The following is a 21,570-nucleotide window of genomic DNA, read 5'->3' as shown; positions in this document are numbered from 1 at the left end:
ACTGCCCATTATACACCCCTGCGTAAACCCTCATTACTCTGCCTCTCTCGAAACTGATGCGAATAGAACAAACCATTTATTGACATTTTCATTTGTGAAGTTCAATCTTACACGTGTATCTTCGTCACAAAACGTGAACAATAATTCATCTAACTGACCAGTTGCGCCTCTTATCTATAATGTGATAAAGAACCAGCTGTTACGCTGTGCACAGCAAACTCTCGCTCTTTTTCAAAACATGTGAGGCTAAGGCATCCCTTCGACGAAACTCAGCGAATAATCATCGAGCAATCAATGGTATGATTCCAGTACAGAAAAAAAGAAACCCAAAAGGCGGGTAAATCTAAAATGCACAGCACAATGCAGAAGTTGGATTCCTGCATTAAGAACACCGCTTATTTTACGATACCAATTATTTCGTCCGATGGATTATGGAACGAAGTAGTTACATATCCGTGATATTAAAATAAAAAGAGTAATTAACTTCTAACCCGGCCGTCAGCACGACTCACCACTCACCAGCGCAGAGAGCACCCTTCCTTCAGCTCCTGGAGCGGTTGGCCTAGCTAATTTCAACCACACCATTCTACACACCCATTTTCACCAATACCACTGCTCGGTATAATACGGTAATCACTCGGTCCATCGCTGTCATTGGTCAGTCCTCAGTCACTCACACCAGTTGCCAGTTGATTCATCCAATGTTCTGTTAGGTGTTACCAACCTCTTGATGTACAAACTGTTTTAATCTTCCGCCACTGCCACGGGCACACACTTATTTCACCAATTCACTACCAAAGCAATGTAGAAATTCAAATAAATTGCAGAATAGTACTGGAATACAAGCAGCAACCTGCACACTGCGCTGCGCCGGCAGCTGGACCAGTGTTGCCAGGTCGAGTGATGTCAATACCTCCAGAAAATGTTGTAAAAACCTCTAGAAACCTCTGTTCCATTGCCGCTGATTATGAAGTATATACCTCCATACCTACCTCCGTATCACAAACCGTGGCGCTGTTTCAAAGCACGCTGCCATCCGCTGCCAGCGCGTGATGACATTATCAAGCCCATTGCTCCAACACTACCAAAGGGTCTGTTCCAGTCGCACTTCCTAACACCTCTAAACTCCTCCAAGATTGCTTCCCTGTTCCAGTGTCAGCTCTAGCCCCTACAAATCAAAGGAGGGCCCTGCTCCAACCTCCTCTATCTTGCCCTTGGAGGAGTTTAGAGGTGTTAGGAAGTGCGACTGGAACAGACCCAACCCAAAGTGTGACGTCAGCGCGCTGGCAGCAGCTGGCAGCGGGCTTTGAAACACCCGGTTGTATCCCCAATCAAGATAATTCACTCATCCTTCGCATGCCTTCGCATTTGTCCACATAACTTGGTGGACTTGGTGCCCACCGTGGGCACCAGGTTTACATAGCCTTGGTGCCCACGTTTACATAGCCTTGGTGCCCACGGTGCCCACGGTATATCGAAAACTTTTAGCTGCAGCCGGCGGCCAGAGCCTCAATAGTGAACAAGCCAAAAGTAAGGTTTTTCGTTTCCATCAATCTGTAAAAAAAAGTGTGTTTAAGCATGCAATACAATAACATGAAATTAAGTAACTAAATAGTTCTCAAGAGACCTTGATGCTAATTGTCTTTTCTCGAATTTTCAGATTACCTCTAGAAAACCCTCTAGAATCCGGCATTTTTCAAAAACCTCCAGGAGCCCCGAAACGCTCCCCTAAAACCTCTAGATCTGGAGGTTTACCTCTAGACCTGGCAACACTGAGCTGGACTGACGCTCGGCCAGCTGCAGGGCCAGCTGCGCGCGCCGAAGCTTCTAGAACATTACTTTTCTCCAAAACTCTTCAAAACTCTCCCTTGAATAAACTCTATTATGCTTCCAGCTGGAAATGAGGAGAGTAAACAGGCATCGCACGAGAGAGGCCAGCTGATCCGCGCGCGCGTTACACTCGGTTAACTCTACGATACACCCCCCGGACGCAGCCGAATTTGGCAACTCTACCGGGAAACTCTCGGAAATACTCTTCGCTACGCTAGGCTTACCGACATTTGAGGGAGTTGCGAAGAGTTATTAGGCGGGAGTTTCAGAGAATTCCGAGAGCCTAGAGTAAATTTTTCTCTCAGTACACATACACCACAGTCCACGCTTTATTATTTTTTTCCAATGCTCCTACGCGCTAGCAAAGACGGTGCGAAAGTGATTCGGGGCTATATTCTCACGAAAACAGCGTCTTTGGGTGAGGTGACAGCCCGATGAGGTATAACACGCGACAAGCGAATAACATGACATGGCGGCGGCGGGGAGGCGGACGGCAACGCGTGTGTCGCCAGACAGACCAGGCAGAAATGGGACACAACGTTATCGCGGGCGCGCGTCCCCTAGCCTAAGTCACGTGACCGCGACGGACGTCTTGGCTGCGCAGCGGCCGCGTGCTGGTTCATTGCCCCTAGAGGGCCAAACAGAGAAGTCATGGTACCACAAAATTTTTCGCTCGTATACGATTGGAAAAAGCTCCTAGCTGCGCTAAACGCCGATTTTCCAATGCTCCTACGCGCTAGCAAAGACGGTGCGAAAGTGATTCGGGGCTATATTCTCACGAAAACAGCGTCTTTGGGTGAGGTGATTCAACGACACATGCAAAAGAATGATTTGCGTACAATACAATCATGACTTTTGCATTGGGTCTATCGTACGTGGCAGACGTTTCTTCGTCTATCTCTCATCCTCCTCCACCAGTTCTCCCGCGGGGTGATGACAGAGCTACTGGTGGGAGCCGCGGGTCCGATCCGACGGCCATCTCGGCCTCGTGGGTGTCTGAGTGGTGTCGGCGCGACCCGGCGCCGTCGGGGGAGGTCAACATGCACCGAACAGCCGGTAAGCCGGCTCTTACACCAACTTACACGGGGGCACTCCGTCCATCTGCGGCGCGGACATACCTGGGCGCGGCGGCAGTCGTACCGAACGACGCCGTGGGATGGCACCGGAGTACGGCACAGGATCGTGAGACATACGAGGGGGTATCGAAAAGTTCTGATCATCACCACGAATGAGATGTGATAGAAATTTGATTTTTTTACATGTTGTTCATTACTCCTTTACAAGTCACCACACACGACCGCAAACTTATTGCATCGTTTCTTGAGCTGCCTCAGGCGGTTATTGTAGGACCTTTGCACTGTCCCGTAAATCACTGCTCCATCTCATCAATGACGTCATTTCTGTCCTTAAATCACCGGCCATACTGTTGATTCTTCATCTCCCGTAACAATCAAGAGTCAGTTAATACCCGGTCAGGTAATTTCTTAGATGCGGTAGGATTTAATGTCCACGTCATGTTCTTTCTTCAATCGCAGCTCAGGACGAATGGGCGGGAGCGCTGTCGGCGCGGATAAAACATCTTTCTTGGGCTTTTTTGCGTCGATTCTGCTTGAGGCCATCTCGCAACTTCTTCAAGTGTGCAGTGGTGCTTGCTTATCATTATCCGACCATCATCAAGACAGTCGGTAATGACTATCCTACGCGAGATCCAGAACACTGATAGCATTGACCTTCCATATCGGCTTCTGCATCTTCGCCTTTTAAGAAGGACAGATGTGCCGTGCTTAAACTTCTTGATCATCTTTTTGTCTCTGGATCATGCACATAGACCCAGCATTCGTCACAAGTCATCAAATTATCGAAGATGTCTTCAATTTCCTAAAAAAGGACTAGTTTTGATTTCGAAGGGCCAAGACGCATTTTTCTCTTGAACAAAGTAGACACACGAACATCTAAGCGGGCTGACTCCTTTGTCGTCTGTAGTTCTTCGCTGATAATATTTTCAGGCACTGCCAGCATTGAGACCTTTCTGTTGCACAATCATCTGAAAGGTCACATGACGATCTGTAAGGATGAGGTCCTCCACTTCCTTCGCAGTCACCACCTTGTCAGTCACTGGTAGCCACTCACTTCTCGACTCCCCTGCAAGGGCTATGCAACCAAGTTGAAAATTATTTCTTCATTTTCGGTAAGTGCATGAGATGGGCTTTCCTCGCCATAAACTGATTTCACGTTCTTGATGTATTTTCTCAGTTTGATACCGTTTCAAATGCATTAGTTGGATGACGGTTCGGTCCTCAATGGGCCCAATACTCATCTTTTTTACTTCTAAGTCTCTCCTACATAAGATAAAACCACTTCTCAGGATTCTCTTTGCGGGAACATTGTTCTTAAGAACCAAATATAATACCAACCAAAAATCATCCAAATCGGCCTACATCTTCTATGTGATGATCAGAACTTTCCGATACCCCCTCGTAGAACCGTGAGACATCAGAGCCAGTACGACAAAGAACAGTGAGACATCGGAGCCAGTACGACAAAGGACTGTTACTGACATCGGAGCCAGTACGACAAAGAACGGTGAGATATCGGAGCCAGTAGGGGAGAGTGGGGTAATTTGGCCGCTTTTTTTTAGAAAGCGATGTAACTAAAAAATGACAACACATTTCTGCAATTTCTCAACGCTGACAGGTGTGGCATACATTTTACTTTACTGGACAGTAAACTTGAAATGATAGAGTAACTACTTATATTGAAATTGTGACGCATTACAAAGGTCTGCAAAGCGGCCAAATTGCCCCACTAGCAGGGTTATTTGGCCGGGGCCGGGGTGTGAGGCAATTTGGCCGGTGATTTTCGTTATAGGCGAGTCAGCTTCACATTCAGCAATGACGCTTGTCCTACGACGCATTTGAAGCATTTTGGAGGTTGACTCAGCCGTCACAGGGGTCGAAAATAGTCAAAATAGCGGCTCCCGATGCGATGACAGTTTTTTACGAATAACTTTTGAAGTAATCAAGCTAGGCCAAAACTAAAAGTACCATCGTAATTCTCTCGTCATTCTGCATCGAAACATGTATGTGTTTACCTCGAGAGGTCAAGGTCAAAGGTTGGCTTCAGGTCACGTTACCTCAGGTCGCTTGACCTCAAGGTTACGTGAGTCATCATGTCATCATGTATATCATCTATATCATTCGATGCGCCTTGACGAGCTGAACACAATGAGACCATTTGCGCGGCTGTATCTTTTTTTCTCTAAGTATTTATTAGCAAAAAAGCGTTAGGTAACCTTTGATGACGTCACATGCCCTTACAGCTCTCCAATAGGAAATATGGCATCAAGGTAGTCAAAGTTGGTCATGAATCATGTCCTTTATGGTGTAATTGACCATGACAACACGGCTGTCCCAGCATAGTGACTCTGAACGCACCGGCCAAGCTGCCCCGCTAGACCCGCCCAAATAACCCCACATTGCCATTCTGAAAATTTTTGTCTATAAAGTTGTCATGGCTGTACAGAACTACATGAAATTGTTCTTGGAACCTCTGAGCACCCTCAAGAATGGCGCTATAATGTTGGAATTCGTTTACAGCTCAAATACTACATGTTATACAAATTTTTAAACGGAAGTAAAAGTTACCATTTTCTAACGAAATTCACGTTTTATTAATTTTGAATAAAACTAAGAGGGGGTACGTTTTGACATTTGTCCTCGAGTTAGTTCTGCCGATGACAAATGAATAGAGACCAAAGTTATTTCATTCACTTTTATCAGCTTTCGTACAGGTGGGGGCGGCCAATTTACACCACAGGCCAAATTACCCCACTCTCCCCTACGACAAAGGACTGCTACTGACATCGGAGCCAGTACGACACAGGACAGTTGAAACATAGAAACTGACGTGAGACATCGCAGCCAGGTACTGCATAGGACGTGACGGCGGAGCCTGGTAGCATAGGACGGGAAAAATCGCACCGAGATACGGTACAGGACCCAGCCGACTTCGAATCGTGAGACATCGGAGCCAGTTTGGGGTGGCCAGCGTATGACACCTGGGAGCAAAGATCGACAAATTAGCCCCACATCTGTCAGTGTTCTGCTTGGCAATATACCATAACTGACGGCACGACGTTTAACCCAAGATACATATCAACAGCATTCATTTTATTCAGCCATTAATCACATACGGACTCTGACAAAGCCCCAGTTAATCGTTCCACAAAAGATGCAGAGTGATATGGTGATCAATCGCAGGTCGAGTTTTTCATTTAAATGGATGACGATTTGTTGTCATTATAAACCGGAAAGCTTGTTCGAGCCATCAAGATAACTCGCCTACAGCATGCGCTTAAGGAAATTTTCGCCATGGTCGCTAACACCCATGATGATGTGCAAATCGCAAAAAATCAGTGTTTTCCGTTTGACGTTCTCGCTATCTTCGTCCTTTATTTCCTGTGGGCTGCGTCATGCATCGTAACACAAATCCTACTCGACACTTGGAGCACTTGTGGCAGCTGTTTATCTTTATCTACGTCTGACAGCTAACGGCGGCATCACCGCAAACAGGACGCGTGCTGTGCGCTCTGGGAGCCGCCGGATCCCCGCCTGGATCGCCGCTGGCCGCCGGCCATGTATCGGGCTTTGGAGGATCGCTGGGACGGGTCCAGCAGGTGCAGCGTTCCGGCACGAGCTGGGGGTGACTGCCAGCGCGCTCCGGTGCCACCGAGGCCGCCGCCGAGAGATACAATCACCGGCGGATCACTGGGGCTGCGCCAGCCGGCCGGCAGCTTCAGCGGAGCGGAAACTGCTCTCTGTGCGTCAGCTTTCAGCGCAGTGGTCGGCAGACAGGATACTGGGTGTTATTGCGGTGTTATACAGCTGATAATCTGACGGCAGATCCGCGGCGGTGTTGTTTTAGCGACCCTCGCGCCGGGGAGCACCTCCCTCCCCGCTGGACATGTCGCCGGGTACGGCGTGGGTCGGTCGGGCGGATCGCGGTGCACCTGTATTAGATAAATGGATTGCTAATGACCGCGTGCCAATCAATTGGCCGTAGATATTCATTCATTATTTTGCATTGCATAAGCTATGTAATTGCTGCGGCGTTTCGCTGCAGGGCGCGGGGCGAAGTGAACCGATATGTCATGCCAACCTGGGTGGCTCGTGTAACGAAAAGGCCCCGCTCGGAACCGATCGATAATGTCCGTATAGATGACATGTGCCATTACAGTGCAGGACGGCTTGCATGCCTTATCATCCATTGCGATTTTTCAACATTGGCCAGGTGTTTCTGTCCGATATTGTCCGTAAGCAGCATAGAAAGCCTACCATGTAGAGACCGGAGAGTAAAACCACAAAATGTATTCCCGGCATGACATTTGTTTGATTTATGTCTTTATTGCATAAGCATATCCCTATTCGGTAATCATCGTTTGACAAATACCCGAAGTCCAAGCTAGTTAAAAGTAATTACATGTCCTAAATGCTTCATTGAACGAGCTCAGCGAAATGCATTACAGTATGGACTGTGTATGAACTGGTGAACCAAAGGTCGTAAGATACGGGGTTTAAGCTCTGCCGGGGCGGGGGGAGAGGGAGGGACCGTCATGACCCTGAAGTTTCGCCCCGTCACAGCAGTGCACAAACGCATTTCTCCGGCGTTTTTACAGTTACTCCTAAATAGCGTTTACCGTCGTTTTTCTGGCTGGATAGCGAGACTTAATAATCCACATTAAGGCAGGCCTTTCAGCACACGTTGCAAAACATTGATCTATATCTTATCAAAGCCAAATGTTAGTTGAAACGCCTTAAGGCAAAAACGCAACATGGTGAGACATCAATCAGCATCGTTCCATTTTGTAATGTTCCGTTTTTGTTATCTGCTTTGTTTCGGCAGTCCCATGTGTTTACCGCACGGCATGTGCCACTTATGTCACGCAGCCTTGACAATTACCAATCACCAATTATGTGTTATTTCTTGCTGGTGTAAGGACCGCGCCCGGAAAGATGGCACCTAATAGCTGTGAATTCAGCGCCGCTGCCGACACGAAATGGCCTCTTTGGACAGCGCCGTGAGAATCGGGCCAGGAGTGGGGTGGAGCCGAAGGGAGGGTGAGAGGAGTGGAGAGGACAGATAGAGAGCTGAGGAGCGACTGGAGAGCAGAAACTGAGGGGACGGGATAGAGCGGGTGGACAGAGCACGGCAGAAAAGACAATCGGCGTGAGTACCTACTGAGTACCTACCTACGGTGGGTCGGTGCGTCCAGGGAGTTCAGTGGCAATGGGAGCTGGAGGTGTTCGGATTCGTTGTAAATGTGCTTTGCATATTGGATCATGGGTTTCGGACTCGGGAAAGGATGGGATTTCTTAACCCTCAGCCATTTTAAATGAAATCTGCAAACAGTAGCGGCGGAACACCTTCAATTAAGGGGGGGGGGGGGGCACTGCCGACTTTTGGTCCCTTTCTTTCCATGCAACGCCCATAGGATGTTAAAATACCAAAATCAAAGGGGGCACGGTGTCCCGGTGCCCTCCCCGTTCCGCCGCTTATGTCTGCAAATGCAAACTCAAGAAGCGAGAAGAGCGGCGCTGCAAATCAATAAATCAATTGTTTTTATAATTACCTGAGGGATGAGTACACCGAGATTATCTTTCGTAATATCATTTTAAATTTTAATTCATCAAACGATTAAAATAACGATAGCAAACAAAATGGTGCTTTCGGCTGCAGTCAAGTAATCAAAGTGAGGCATTGCTTCGGAGAAGCGCTGAAGGCGCTCGCTCTGAAAAGTCGAAGCACAAACTATATTGTATCTACCTTGACCTGACTTGAATGTGATATTATCCTTATCAATTGGTATTGACTTCTAAAAAGGCATTTCCCACACGGTGTCAGCTCGTATGTCTCAATCCAGAGACATGAATTGTCCGGCGCTCATTGTCATGCCGCCGACGGCCTGTTGACATCACTGACTGTGAGGGACAGGGCGCCGGGCCTCGGTCCCCGGGCGACCCAGTCCGCCGACAAAGAAGCCGACTTCCAACTCAACGATCTTGATATGTCACAGAACACACCCTTCCCGTGAGCTAAAACTGGCCCGGGTCCGAGATCAGGGGCTGATCTCGGTTTTATGCATGGCGCCAGTTAGGAAACACGCATCACAGATTGACCTCCTGCGTTAGTGGTCGCATCGTTTTTATTGCGGTAGCGCCACTCTGAAAACAGAGTTCTCATGCTGCTCAGAGCATAAACATCATCGTAAAAGAAACAAACTAGAGACAATTAGTGACACCTGTTACCTCGATAACACGGGCTCAACTGGGTGCAGGAACCTCCATTGCACTGTACCGCCGAAAAACACGCACAAAAACCTCCGACGTGACTGAGGCGGGGACCAGTATCAACAGACTGCCGTAGAGTCACGAGATCAGCCCGGCCCGCCGCGCCCCTCCCCACGGTCGGAGCGACTTCAAAGGAGGCCGCTGCCGTCGCCAGCTGGTGCGACCCGAGGTGCGTGCGGAACGCACCGCCGGCGCTCTGGGAACGGCGTGACATGGAGTGCGTGGGAACCGCGTGACTGGCGGCAGCCGCCGAAAAAGTGGCCGCGGCACTGAAATCCGCCGAGGCCGGTACAATATGCGCTTTTGTGGCGGTTCTTTGTGCCGAGTTAGAGGCACACATAACCCTGTCAGCCCCACGCGACTGTCGTGACCAAGTCCGGCGGCGAACGCAACAAACGACCTAATTATTTCTGAGTTCTCCTATCCATTTGCGTGTTATCTTTGGAACGGGTCAGACCCGACATAATGTCATTCAACGGTGACGATAAGTAATGGCCGTCAAGTGACAACCGTTCCCGAATGGAATATTTACACGGATGACGTAACCCGTCAAACACCGAATCCACCCGAGGGTAAGATCGTTATCATTTCAGCCGAATGTTTATTGATTTGATTTGATACTCGCGGACCACCCATAGCGCCAGCTGGAAACCAAACTGTTACCAAGGCAATTCGCTTAGACATTACCTCAGCCTCAGCGCAAATATGCCGTGAGCCCACCCATAACGTATGAGCTGATATTTGTTTAGGTCAATCATCAGTGCACATATGATAAAAAGGTTTGCTTATTCCCAAAACGTGGGATAACCAGCATGAGCCGAGACCCAAATGAGCAGAACATTTAAGAACTAGCTACAAAAAAAAAAGTTTGATATGCTGCCGTTTGCAGCTGAACGGAAAAGACATCGAATTTCGCAACATATTGGAGCGTACTTTCCATCACTGCTGGACATCTGCCAAGTTACAGCGAAATGACGAAAAACAGCCCTCGTGGCCAGATAAATGGCGAACCAGATCACAGCTGGAGCCGCGTACGAGTTCCTCTCAGCCGTTTCCCTGCGCCGGCGGCCGGGCCCGCCTCCGTACAAACCACCGGCGATGACGGCGCTGATGACGGCGTGACGCGGCCGCCAGTGACGCCCCTCAGTCGTGACGGGTGACGCGGCGCCGCTCCAGATGCCGGCGGACCCCCGGGGCGGCGGCTCGCCCCCGCGGCCGCCCCCGCCGGCAGCCTGACAGCCGCCGAACGGGGCCGCCGAGTGGCGAGTCGTGTAGCGGGCCGTGTGCCGCGGACGGGCGGAGTCGCCGCCGGCGCCCGGCCGGCCGGACCACCGCGCAGGGCACGTGTCCACCATCAGCGGGCACGACCGGACCAGCGCAGCCGCTCGACAGAGACGAGAGGCACTCGGCTTCTGCAGGCGGCTCCAACAGCTCGACGGCGGCTGCACCCGAGAGGCTCTCATCCATTGTCTGAATGGGCAGCGCTCGGTCGGTGCCGGCGCAGCGGGTGGCGACAGCGCGGTCACAGATGGCGTAATTAGCCGCCATTAGACCCAGTGCACAGGGCGGTATGCCGAGTGGACATCGGGCTAGTATTGAGATGGGTGACTCCCTTCACTGCACTCTCGAGTGGTGTTCGAATATTTATTGTGGTTTTCGGGGGCCCGCTTGGCCAGTGAGTGTGATTTGAAAGACGAGAGCCGAACTTTCTACCATCGATGTCGATTGTCATCTCCATCGTGCCGATGCAGGTGTATGTATGGGCTCCTAGCGGTTTATTCTTCGCCCTGGGCTGACGCAGACTCCATATCCGGAGCGGGCTGGGCCGAGTGTTTGGCCCGGGTGCAGTCGGCCGGTCCCAAACACCCCCCCCCCCCCCCCTGACCGCTGCACTGTCTGCAGCCGTCAGCGCCCGAAATAACCCCACCAGACGCAGCGGCTGTTTGGTTCGGCAGAAACTACGAATCCCGGATCTGCGACTCTGGGAACCCACAGTGTACCATAATCACCAGGCGATAGGAGGGCAAGAGCGAAACTTTGGCGGTCCGTTGACAGTAAATCAATAGGGTATTTGGGCCGAACTGACACGTGTGATCAATACTGATTCCTCAGAGGACTAAATTGCCCACAGCTGCGACAGAAGTTGGTAAATGGTATCCGAATTGTCATGCTTTAAATTAGACGTCAGTTGAAAGGACAAACTTGAGCTTTTAGGAAATGCTGGAACAAACGACCATGAATCCACCCTAGGATATATTAAGAAATTTAGGCCTAATAGATCCTTCAATGACAGCAAGCCCCTACCAACTACCGCCATACACGACACTAAGTAATGCACAATGACATGAACTCACGAACACTTCCAACTTGGATTTTTATTGCGTGCCACCGTGCACAGTGCAGCTCGCCTCGGTGATACCCGACTGGCTGAGATAGCCCTGACTCCCTGTGTGGCCGTCCATCGGTCGTTTGCCCCAAACTCCGCTCCTGTGAGGTATGTGAAAACGATCACACAGCCAATCCCCGGGCAGCGTCCGATACCATCTCCGTGGCGTGCCTCTATCGGCGCGGCGGCAAAATTGGGCGATAAGCAGCAAAACTCGTGTTTTATAGACCCTCCCGGCCGCCCCCTTATCTGGCTGCTGCCGATTGCAGCACGCTTCGGTGGCAAATTGTTGCCAGCGGTGGCCTCTAACATCTGGCAGCGCCGCGGGCTCAGCAGCCATCAGGGAGGGGTCCTCCCGGCCCCGCAGCCTCCAAATCGACCGCTACCGTCTGCACTGAGCCAGCAGTGCTTGTATAGCGGTTCCACAACAATAACTCAGCCGTCATCAGCTGTGAAAAGCAGACCCCGGCGCCGCTCGCCGCTGCTGGAGAGAGAGGCAGGGACAGCGGTGACCAGCGACACGGGACCGAGTTGACACTGAACATGATGAACAAGAGGCCGGGCAGCTCGTAGACCAGAGTGGCGACAGAACTGTGCCGGCCAGTGCCGCGGGGGCTGCAGGAAAAGCGGGCTGGCGGGGGCGGCAGAACGGCCGGAGTGTCACCAGCGCGGCGCCCTGTCACCAGAGCGGTGTCACCACTGCCGGGTGTGGTGTGGGGTGCTGCACGGTGAGGCGGAAGGGCGTGGCTGCATGATTGGTGCCGTTTGGTGCCATGCGATGCGGGACGGCCGGGCTCATATTCCGACCGGCCGGCCGCGCGGCGGCCGGTCGCGCCGGCCCGCCGGCGGCCGCGGGCGGCCGTGTTAAGTGAATGGGGACGGAGCACCCACGAATTCAATCGAAGATATCTCGGCATTGAGATCATTTTTCTAAAATGAAGGCTAACACTAGGTGCAAAAATTTATTGTCTTTCTAATGGTACCACGTGAACCACAAAACGATTGCAAACAGCGTGACAAACTTCGAAAAATTGATGGGACCTCGGGATCAGATTTTAGCATGCCTGACGGGCGCCATTTTTACTCCGGCGGCGGCAGGGGATTCTTAGATTACACATTGCTAAAAAACTACGCTACTTCTAAAAAATGAAGGGTAATATGTTATAGAAAAAAGGCTGCTCTATGTATTGAACATAAATTTATCCCACCTCTTGGTCCAGGAGCGTGACAAATTGGCATTACATTGTCCACCACGCCATGGAAAGGCACTTCCGGCGGTAAGTAGAAAACGCCACTAAATAAAAGGACATCGGATTGAGGAAGAATGTGAAGTAAAGGACCGCATACGCCGAATGTGTTCTGTCCCAGATCAATTAATAACAATGCCGTATGAAATGACTTGAGCCATAGGAATTAAATTAATAGGCAATTATGAACCAAAAGGCCAGGCATGAACCGGCCAGTGACAAGTAAGCTGGTCGTGCCTGCACACAGATACTTGCCTCACACCTAAAACGCTGCTTAGTACGAGGCCTCTTCTCTAGCTTGCCCGTAATGTTACAGAGCCTAAATACCTACGTGCTTAATATTATCTCAATGATTCTGCTCATTTTCAACCCCAGTAGAAATGTTGAGGATATTTTGTTATAACTGTCCCAGGGCAAGTAGGTACTAATTATTGTATTTTAGTTATAAAAAACACGATAACATGATCTTATGCATGAATAATTCAGAATTACACCAGAAAAAAAAATAAATAAAAGACGAGCACTGATGAACGCCAGAGGGATAGGTATTTCGATCGGAATTCAATGTGTTAACAAATAATCCGTACCAAATGTATTTATACAAGCACACATTATGTACACGCGGGCACCGCTTTTCGAGGTCAGTGCCACTGATGTCTGCACAGCAACCTGCCACGCCTCCTCCACCCAGCACTTGGACATCCGACGGCGCCCGCGCCGCCGCGTCCTCCGTCCAGCGCTGGACGTCCCACAGCCCGCCGCTGTCGCGTCCTCCGGCTCCGACCAGCGCTGGGATATATACAGCCCACGCCGCTGCATCCTCCGATCAGCGCTAGGAAGTCCCACAGCCTGCCGCCGCCTCTCCGTTTTCCGACCAACAGTTTTGCGCTGAAACATAGGGTACAAATTTAAGACTTTGCAGTTGAACATTCAAGATATAATAAATGATTCGTTCACCAAAACCACTTCATCACTTTATCACACAATGTGAATTTGGATCTGCCCTTGTAAATAGCTACCTACACACTGGCACTTGACTTGACCATGGTACATGCAACACATTTATTTCACTCAAAATTATCTTCCTTGTTCAAGAACCCTTTTCAAAGCCAAAAGCTGAAGTTTTGCACCTGAACCCAAAAGAGGCTTATTCGCTATGCCCAAAAGCAAATCTTGTCACCAACCCCAAAAGTGACTTGTCGCTAAGTCCAAAAGCAAAATTTGCCCCAGGTCCAAAAAATTATTGGTCAAAAAGTCAACAAGCTGCCTTAGCCCCTAAAAACCAAAAGCACTTTTTCTGCTATGCCCAAAAGGAAATTTTGACCCTAAACCCAAAAGCGACTTGTCGCTAAGCGAAAAAGCGACTTGTCGCTAAGCGAAAAAGTGACTTGTCGCTAAGCAAAAAAGCGACTTGTCGCTAAGCGAAAAAGCGACTTGTCGCTAAGCTGAAAAGTGACTTGCCTAAAAGCAACATTTGCCCCAAGTCAAAATAATATTCGCTGCGAAGCCAAAAAGCTGCTTTAGCCCCTAAAATCCAAAGCAACTTTTGCTATGCCCAAAGCAAATTTTGACGCAAACCCCAAAAGCGACTTGTCGCTAAGTCCAAAAGTGACTTGTCGCTAACCCCAAAAGCAACATTTGCCACAAGTCCATGTTGGCTTGTTGCTTAGCCCAAAAGCTGCTTTTGACCTCAAAATCCAAGTGATTTTTTCTATGCCCAAGAGAAAATGTCAAATATTGTCCTTGTCGCTAAGCCAAGGAGTAACTAACCATGGGTCAACAACCAACTTCTGGCCCCAAACCATGTGAGTTTGTGCTATATCAAACACCCAATTTTTTACCTATTCATATGAGAACGAACCCCCTTTTAACAGGCACAAAAATTGGATATCACAAAATGAAAATACAATAAATGAAATAGCGTCATCATAAAACCAATTATAAAAAATGAAACAGCCATGGGAAATGGTATCTTACCTGCCAAAGATAGCATCCGAATTCCGAAGACTCTTCGAGATACTCTAAAAAGCTTAAAATTTTCACCCATACAATAGATATAAAAAGAAAACAATCACCACAACATTCATTCCCATACAAAAATACATTTAGAACAAAAATAACACCTCCGCGCCACTAAGCGCAACTCCGCGCCAGAACTGACTACGATAGCAATAGTGTTAAAAAGATGTATTTATTTGAAGTTTTTGTTTCCTGATTTTGTTATAATATTCATATATTATTCTGATAAATACATAAAACATATTTTGAATGTTACCTATTTACAAATATCAATATTTATATAAAAAAAATCAAGAACGTCAGTGCTCACACCACTACTGAAAATGAGACGGCCGCAATGCCCAATGTCCCGTGTCAGTTCAGTGTTGTGTATTACCATCTGGCGAGCGCGGCTTCGTCATAGTCGTGCCGTAATGGAGTTTGATGTCATGTGCCACTGCCGTTTATGGCCATGCTGTGTCATGCGAATGTGCTTTTCCGTATGGGGTTGTACGGTGTCGTGTAGTACCGTGAAATGCCCAAGCTCCTAGCTCTCAACTCTCCAGCTCCCAGCTCTTAGCTCCCAGCTAACATGTCGGTTCCCAACCAACCAGAACGAAGTGATCAGCCGCGGAATATGGTGGCCGTTCCGTATGATCATAAAAAACAGACCCGGACAAACACCGCGGACAATGGGAATCAGGCAAGAAGACCGATACAAACAAATGAATACCTATACAGACGGACAGCATATAAAAAATACAGACAGACAGACAGACAGACAGACAGTCAGACAGACAAACAGACAGACTGGTATCTAGGGCTGCTTTTGGAAAATTCATAACGAAGGAGAAAGATCTCCGAAAGGCCCACATGGTTTCATTTGCTAATTACTCGTTACTTAGAGCCAACGTATAAATTTTCATAAAGCCATGATTATGACACGAGCCTCACTGCTGAGTGATATTAAAAAGATAAAAGCCCAAGCCATATTCTGCACTTTTCATCAATGAAACGCTGCGAATCACACCTCATCTGCAACATCCCGTTTTATAGTTCTTTTATTATAATAAACCGAAAGTAGAAAGGCTGTATCTGATGCACTGTCATAGTATATTTTGTGCCTGTCTATCGTAACAAGCCCATGAAAACAAAATAGCAGTCGCAAAAAATGTGTTCCCACTAGTCAATACTTGCAAATGCCTACACCTTCAGACCTGCAGCTAAATGCTTATCTAACATTCCCGTTCGCTAAGCCAACGGTGCGGAACTAGAGCATCTTTAATATGTTCGCAGTTCTCTCTAACCGGTGCCCTGCATATTGCAATTCCATAAAAATCCTCATTGACCTCTAATGACCTTCAATGACCTACCTAATCACTAAGCTGAACTGACACGGAAATCAGCTGAAGCAGATGTGTAGCTTTTTCTTGCCACCTTTCAAACTCAGCTCTTATTTTGCCTAGCGGACGTCCGGACAGTTGAGCCTCGGCTGACGTAAATTTTCCATTTTCTCACACATCGTCCGTCACCGTCGCTCTCCGCGGGGTGACATGGCCACACCCTGCGGCTGTGTTTTTACCCGCGGTGTCCACGGTGACATCAGGGTTCCCTGCAGACCGGTGACCGTTTCCCGACCGCTGGTCAATGTCAGTCGGCACCCCATTGCCACCGTCCGTGTGTCCAGTGCGTGTTTAGATCGATTGATCAGTCGCGGCGGCTCCATGGAAAGTGGCTGTGACCGTCTCGAACGGGAGCAGTTGCATAAAATAAAGCGAGAGTGTGACGGGATCTGCGGAGAACACACAGAAACGAGCTCGTCTGGATGGCATTGAATGCGTCTTGGAGGAAGGCTGATCTCGGCTTACTGACAAAACTGGAAGCAGATGTGACCGAACTAATATGTGACCGAACAAATATGAAATTAAGGCACGTAGGTACTGCAGTGTGAACGACGAAATCATTGAAATGACTCAACATGACACAAAATCGTTAGCTGATAAATATTGAATGGTACATTAATTTTAATCACGATTCACGCTGAAGTTAAAATGCAGCCCTCAGCCCTTCGAATAAATCACTCCAAAACGTTATTTCTTTACTATTTAGTGCGACGTCTGTCATGACCAAATTCATGACATCGCCGGTTAGGTGGTCATTCAGGTCCATGTTACACCAGTTCAGTCCTCCTGTTGCAGATCGATTGGTGTTAATCCGTTCGCCGTCACATCGCTCCTCTCCAGCTAAATGAACCGTCAGAGGTCTTCCAAAATCACTGAACATAGCATGAGTACCACTGCATCGGCGAGGGAAGACGGACGAAGGTGAGCTCGAGGGAAATTCTGGGAGGTGCATTGGGTGCGGGATAAAAAGGAAGCTTATTGGCCTGATAAAAAATTGAAAACAACGGAGCAGTGTGATGTCTCGTGGATTGGTACAAAGATGCGGTTAGCCATAATTATGTTATAGCATGAACGTCATTGGTTAAAATTGGTTATATTAGGTTGTGACTGGCCCCTAAATGAATATTCTAGATTAGGAGCCTCTTTTATGCAGAGAAACCGGTTTCACCACATCATAACAATGCTCATTGCTCAGCCTTTATTACATATATTTTCAAACCTCATTACTTTACTTTATCAATAAATATTACAATAAGTCGTATAGGGTAACTAAGTGTCCGTTGTACTTACGAGCAACGACTTTCCGTCAACGAGCACTGCCAAACGGTCATAATTATTTTGATAACATAAATTAGGTATGGCTGACCGAATAATTACTTTTCAATTGTAATTTCTATTAATGCAATGATGCAAGCAGAAGTGATGTTTTAATATGCTTATTGCGCACAGAAACTCATCAACACTGAATTCACCCCCCCCCCCCCAGCACTTACCGATATAAGTTCGAGGAAGTCGGCTGGCACAGTCGGTGGTGATTTTCAGTGCAGGACAGGTGTATCCTGACTCGGGCTGTTTCCTGTCCCCAGTCAGACCGGAAGTCCTGAATCTACATTGAAGCTGACCGTCCTGTCCCACACAGAGCCTCCCAGCACCCGCAGGCTGCCGAGTCCCACGCCACTCCACCACTGAGTCTGACGCTGGGGGTGCACCACGGGTCTGCACCAGCACCACGGGCCTGCCACAGCACCACGCGGCGGCCGGCCGGCTCACTGGCGCCCAGCGGAGCTGCCGACCCGACACTGACTTCTGCCAGCTACCGCCCGCCGCCCGCCGCCAGCCGCCCGGTCCGCCGCCGCGGGCTGCGGGTGCGTGCCACCGACTGTCCGCCCGCCCCGCCCCCGCCCCCGCCCCCGCCCGCCAGTGTTCACTGTTCACAGATCAATTAGCGAGCTCCATTACGCGAGGTTCATTCTTTCCCAGCCACCGGGCAGACTGAATAGATTTCCCACTACGGCGGAGGTAAAAACTCGGCGTAAAAACGATCTCATGCACCGGCGCCGTCGGCAGAGGCCCGAGCTCACTCAGCACACAGTCCAGAGATGGAAAACAATCGCGCAGCCACGGCAAACATCCGCCCTGGGCCGTGCGCGAGCTGCCGTGTGTGTGTGAGGGTGTGTGCGGTTCCTGTTAGACATATACCGCAACATTCAGCCTGGCATAGTTTCAGTTGATAATGCTCGTTTATTGGGCTGAAACGGAATGCGGGGTGAGCTGTTTAGTTTGCTTATTTTGCACCTTTCATTTATTAAATGATATCGATTGTTTATAAACAACATTGACGATGCAATGTTACGTTCAAATTAATTAATTCTGAAAAAATGATAATCCAGCGTGTCTACCTACAATAAACTATAATTAGCTCACGAACTGACGGTCAGGCTCGAACCCAACTCGAACCCTCGAACCAAGCCTCGAACGAACAGCTGCACAGCGAACGCTATTTTTCGGCCGTGTCTACAAAGGTACAAACCTACACTGAAGAAGTGGTTCTCGCAAAATCTACTACAACAAATCAGTGTCCTAGTATGGCCATGTTTCAGATAGTTCCGATAAGTACCTACTTACCCACACACCGTATACCTATTGACAACTGATAGTGAGATAATCCACCGATACAATAACGGTTCTTCACAGCACGTGTCTTCTGTGCGTGTCGAAGATCAACGTCAGGTCATTTGTTCTCGGAGTATGAAACTGCACACCACTCTTCCTCGTAGGTAATGACATTTAATTTGTGTCTTTCATATAAATTCATCCTTTCGAGCGTCACGTTATGTGTGTGAGTTGAAGTGTGCAGTGCATTCAAGGGTCGGACTGTAATTGTTAAAAGTAGATGTAATGCATCCGGTAAGGAACATTACCTACTTCTAATTGCTTACGTGACCGGGCCCTGTTTTGTGTTGTTGTGTTAGGCCCTTTCGGTCTATTTATGCCGCATTTTTCAATGCCGTGGGATGGGAAGATGAGGGTAAAGACACTGGACCGAGTCAATAATGAGCTGGTGCACGACAGTGGTTGAGTGTTCTTCTTGTTGCAACCTTATTACGGGAGTAACCCAACTTCAGGGGTTACCTGTCCCATGATGGGACAGGTCACCCAGCCGCTCAAACGGTTGCCCCGCCTAGGGATACGCTTCATTTAAACTTGAAAGCGACCATCTACCGATTGTCTGGTGGGGGTGGGGATGACAAAACCCGGAATAAAGCACGAGTGTGAACAAGAATAGTGACAGGCACTGAGTAAAGAGGGTTTGGGTGGATTCCAGTCAACGTGACATTGATAAAACCATACGTCCGTCAGTTCCAAGTTAGGAAACACTGTCACCACCTGTGTTGAGATAACGTTTTTCTTGGTAAAGAGCGTCGAGTGTTTCACTGAACAGCCTCATCTTGACGTCACAATCCACAGCGAGGTCGGTCAAGTCCCGATCCAAGAACAACAAAACACATCAACAAGGCCGGCGGCAAAAAGCCCGACCCGCGGTCATTTCACCACCGTCCGTGTTTTCCACGGCTCTGTTTCGGCTGTCCGGGCCGGACACACGGCGCCGAGCCGGACTGACACTGCAAGCTGTTTTCCGGCTCCAGGCACCTGACCTTATATTTTAGTAGCCTGTTGCTTTAACTATAGAAACGGACACTTCAGCCCAACGTATTCCTCCGCAGGCGCACATCCTTTTTTGTGCAGGTCCAGCCGGACCCGTGACAGCGAAACGAACCACTAACTTGGAGAGTAATAGCCGTTTTCACGACTGCCATCTGGTACATATTTGGTGCACATCTGGTGCAGATTAGGTGCATATTTGGTCAAATCAGGTTCAGTGTGTCTCTTAGTAGGTATCAGCTAGGGTTGCACTAATTGCTTATATGCCTGCTTTGTCATATTATCAGAGAGTATCATCGATTAAAACACTGAAATAAATTCATAACCATAAAGCTATTTGTGTAGGGGAGCCGGGAGCGGGAGAGCGGCCGTACCAGTTTAGAGGTTATGGTTGAGTTAGTGTCCGCTTTAGTTTACCTTGGTTTTGTTAAAATTGTATCCTACAATCCATAGGCGGCGGAACGGGGAGGGCACCGGGGCACCGTGCCCCCTTTGATTTTGGCTTTTTAACATTAGCCCTATGGGCGTTGCATGGAAAGAATGGGACCAAAAGTCGGCATTCCCCCCCCCCCCCCCTTAATTGAAGGTGTTCCGCCGCTACTGCTACAATCATTTACCTACGATATTATTCTATACGATTATTTACTTTACGAACTTTGCGTTACGGTCTCTTGTCGTATGTAGGGGAGAGTAGGGTGAGATGCCCAAGGTTTTACAATCTCATACATTTTTCGAAAATGACGATCGGAAAGCAAAAACTTGGAGTTTCAACGGAAGCCGACATCATTTTTCTTTAAAAAAAATAACACACTTTCGTGCCTGAAATATGACAGCTTTTGTGCTATTATGCATTTTCCTGAAGAAGTGAAAGGGGGCATCTTACCCCACAGGGTGGGAAAGACGCCCCCTGGCGTTGGGGAAGATGCTCCCTGCACTATATATAAGTGATATAAATGGGCACGTGAATCGCCTGAACGAATCAGTAGTCCCCTCGAGCCTGCAATAGACACTAAACGTCATCGTAAGGACCCTCAAAAGTAGTCGTAAGGGGCTTCAGAGGTCGTCATTAGGGCCATCATAGTTCAGCGCGGCCAAACAAGCCTCCGTGGTGGCGTTCGGAAACCGCTGTGGGGCCCCCTTATAGGTCTTCATGATGTTTGAGGGCCCTCGAGCCCATCGTGGGGACCTCAGATGTCAGCGCGGCCCGTGGAGCCAACGTGGGAGCCCTCAAAGGATGTCGTGAGGGGCCTTGGAGCCAATAATGGGACCCACAGCGGCCGTCGTGAGGGCTCTCAGAGTCAGATGCCGCCCAAAAAGTCGCTGTGTGGGCCGAGAGACCGACATGGGGAGCACCCGACCGTACTGGACTCTCAATAGTCCCAGATCGGCTTTCGTCTCTCATCACAAGTATGTAATAAATGATTTGACGGGTTCCTTGAAGGCTAGCCTACGGATTTAGGGGGCGTCTTTACCCATCAGGGCAGGGGGCATCTTACCCCAAGGTACCGAATTAATTAACATTAAATCAGTACAGTTTGTTAGCCATAAACTACACCCTGAGACAACCTGTTTAGGACACAGTACACGCATGTTAATGTATCACGACCATAGCAAGGGACATAAAAATTATTTACCTTCTTTGATATTTACAATGTTTTGACACCAAAATATTTTTTGAAAGAAGCAAATAAAAAACA

The 21,570-nt window shown here is 48.8% G+C and overlaps 1 protein-coding gene across 2 annotated transcripts in view; it reads right to left on the bottom strand.

Moving 5' to 3' along the window:
* LOC122380776 (protein phosphatase 1 regulatory subunit 27-like) overlaps window positions 1-18,091 on the bottom strand; it is a 47,154-nt gene extending 29,063 nt beyond the window's left edge. Inside the window, exon 1 of one of the 2 annotated variants that reach the window (XM_043364218.1) lies at window positions 17,704-18,091. The gene's annotated coding sequence lies outside the window, so the exon portion shown is untranslated. The remainder of the gene's footprint in view (window positions 1-17,703) is intronic. The other variant, XM_043364219.1, reaches the window with a different exon arrangement.
* Window positions 18,092-21,570: the final 3,479 nt, after the last annotated feature.

The sequence above is a fragment of the Amphibalanus amphitrite genome, unplaced genomic scaffold (genome assembly GCF_019059575.1).
Source record: "Amphibalanus amphitrite isolate SeventyFive unplaced genomic scaffold, NRLGWU_Aamphi_draft 000106F_arrow, whole genome shotgun sequence".
In the NCBI taxonomy this organism is placed as follows: Eukaryota; Metazoa; Arthropoda; class Thecostraca; order Balanomorpha; family Balanidae; genus Amphibalanus; species Amphibalanus amphitrite.
This window is presented reverse-complemented; position numbering and strand designations above follow the sequence as displayed.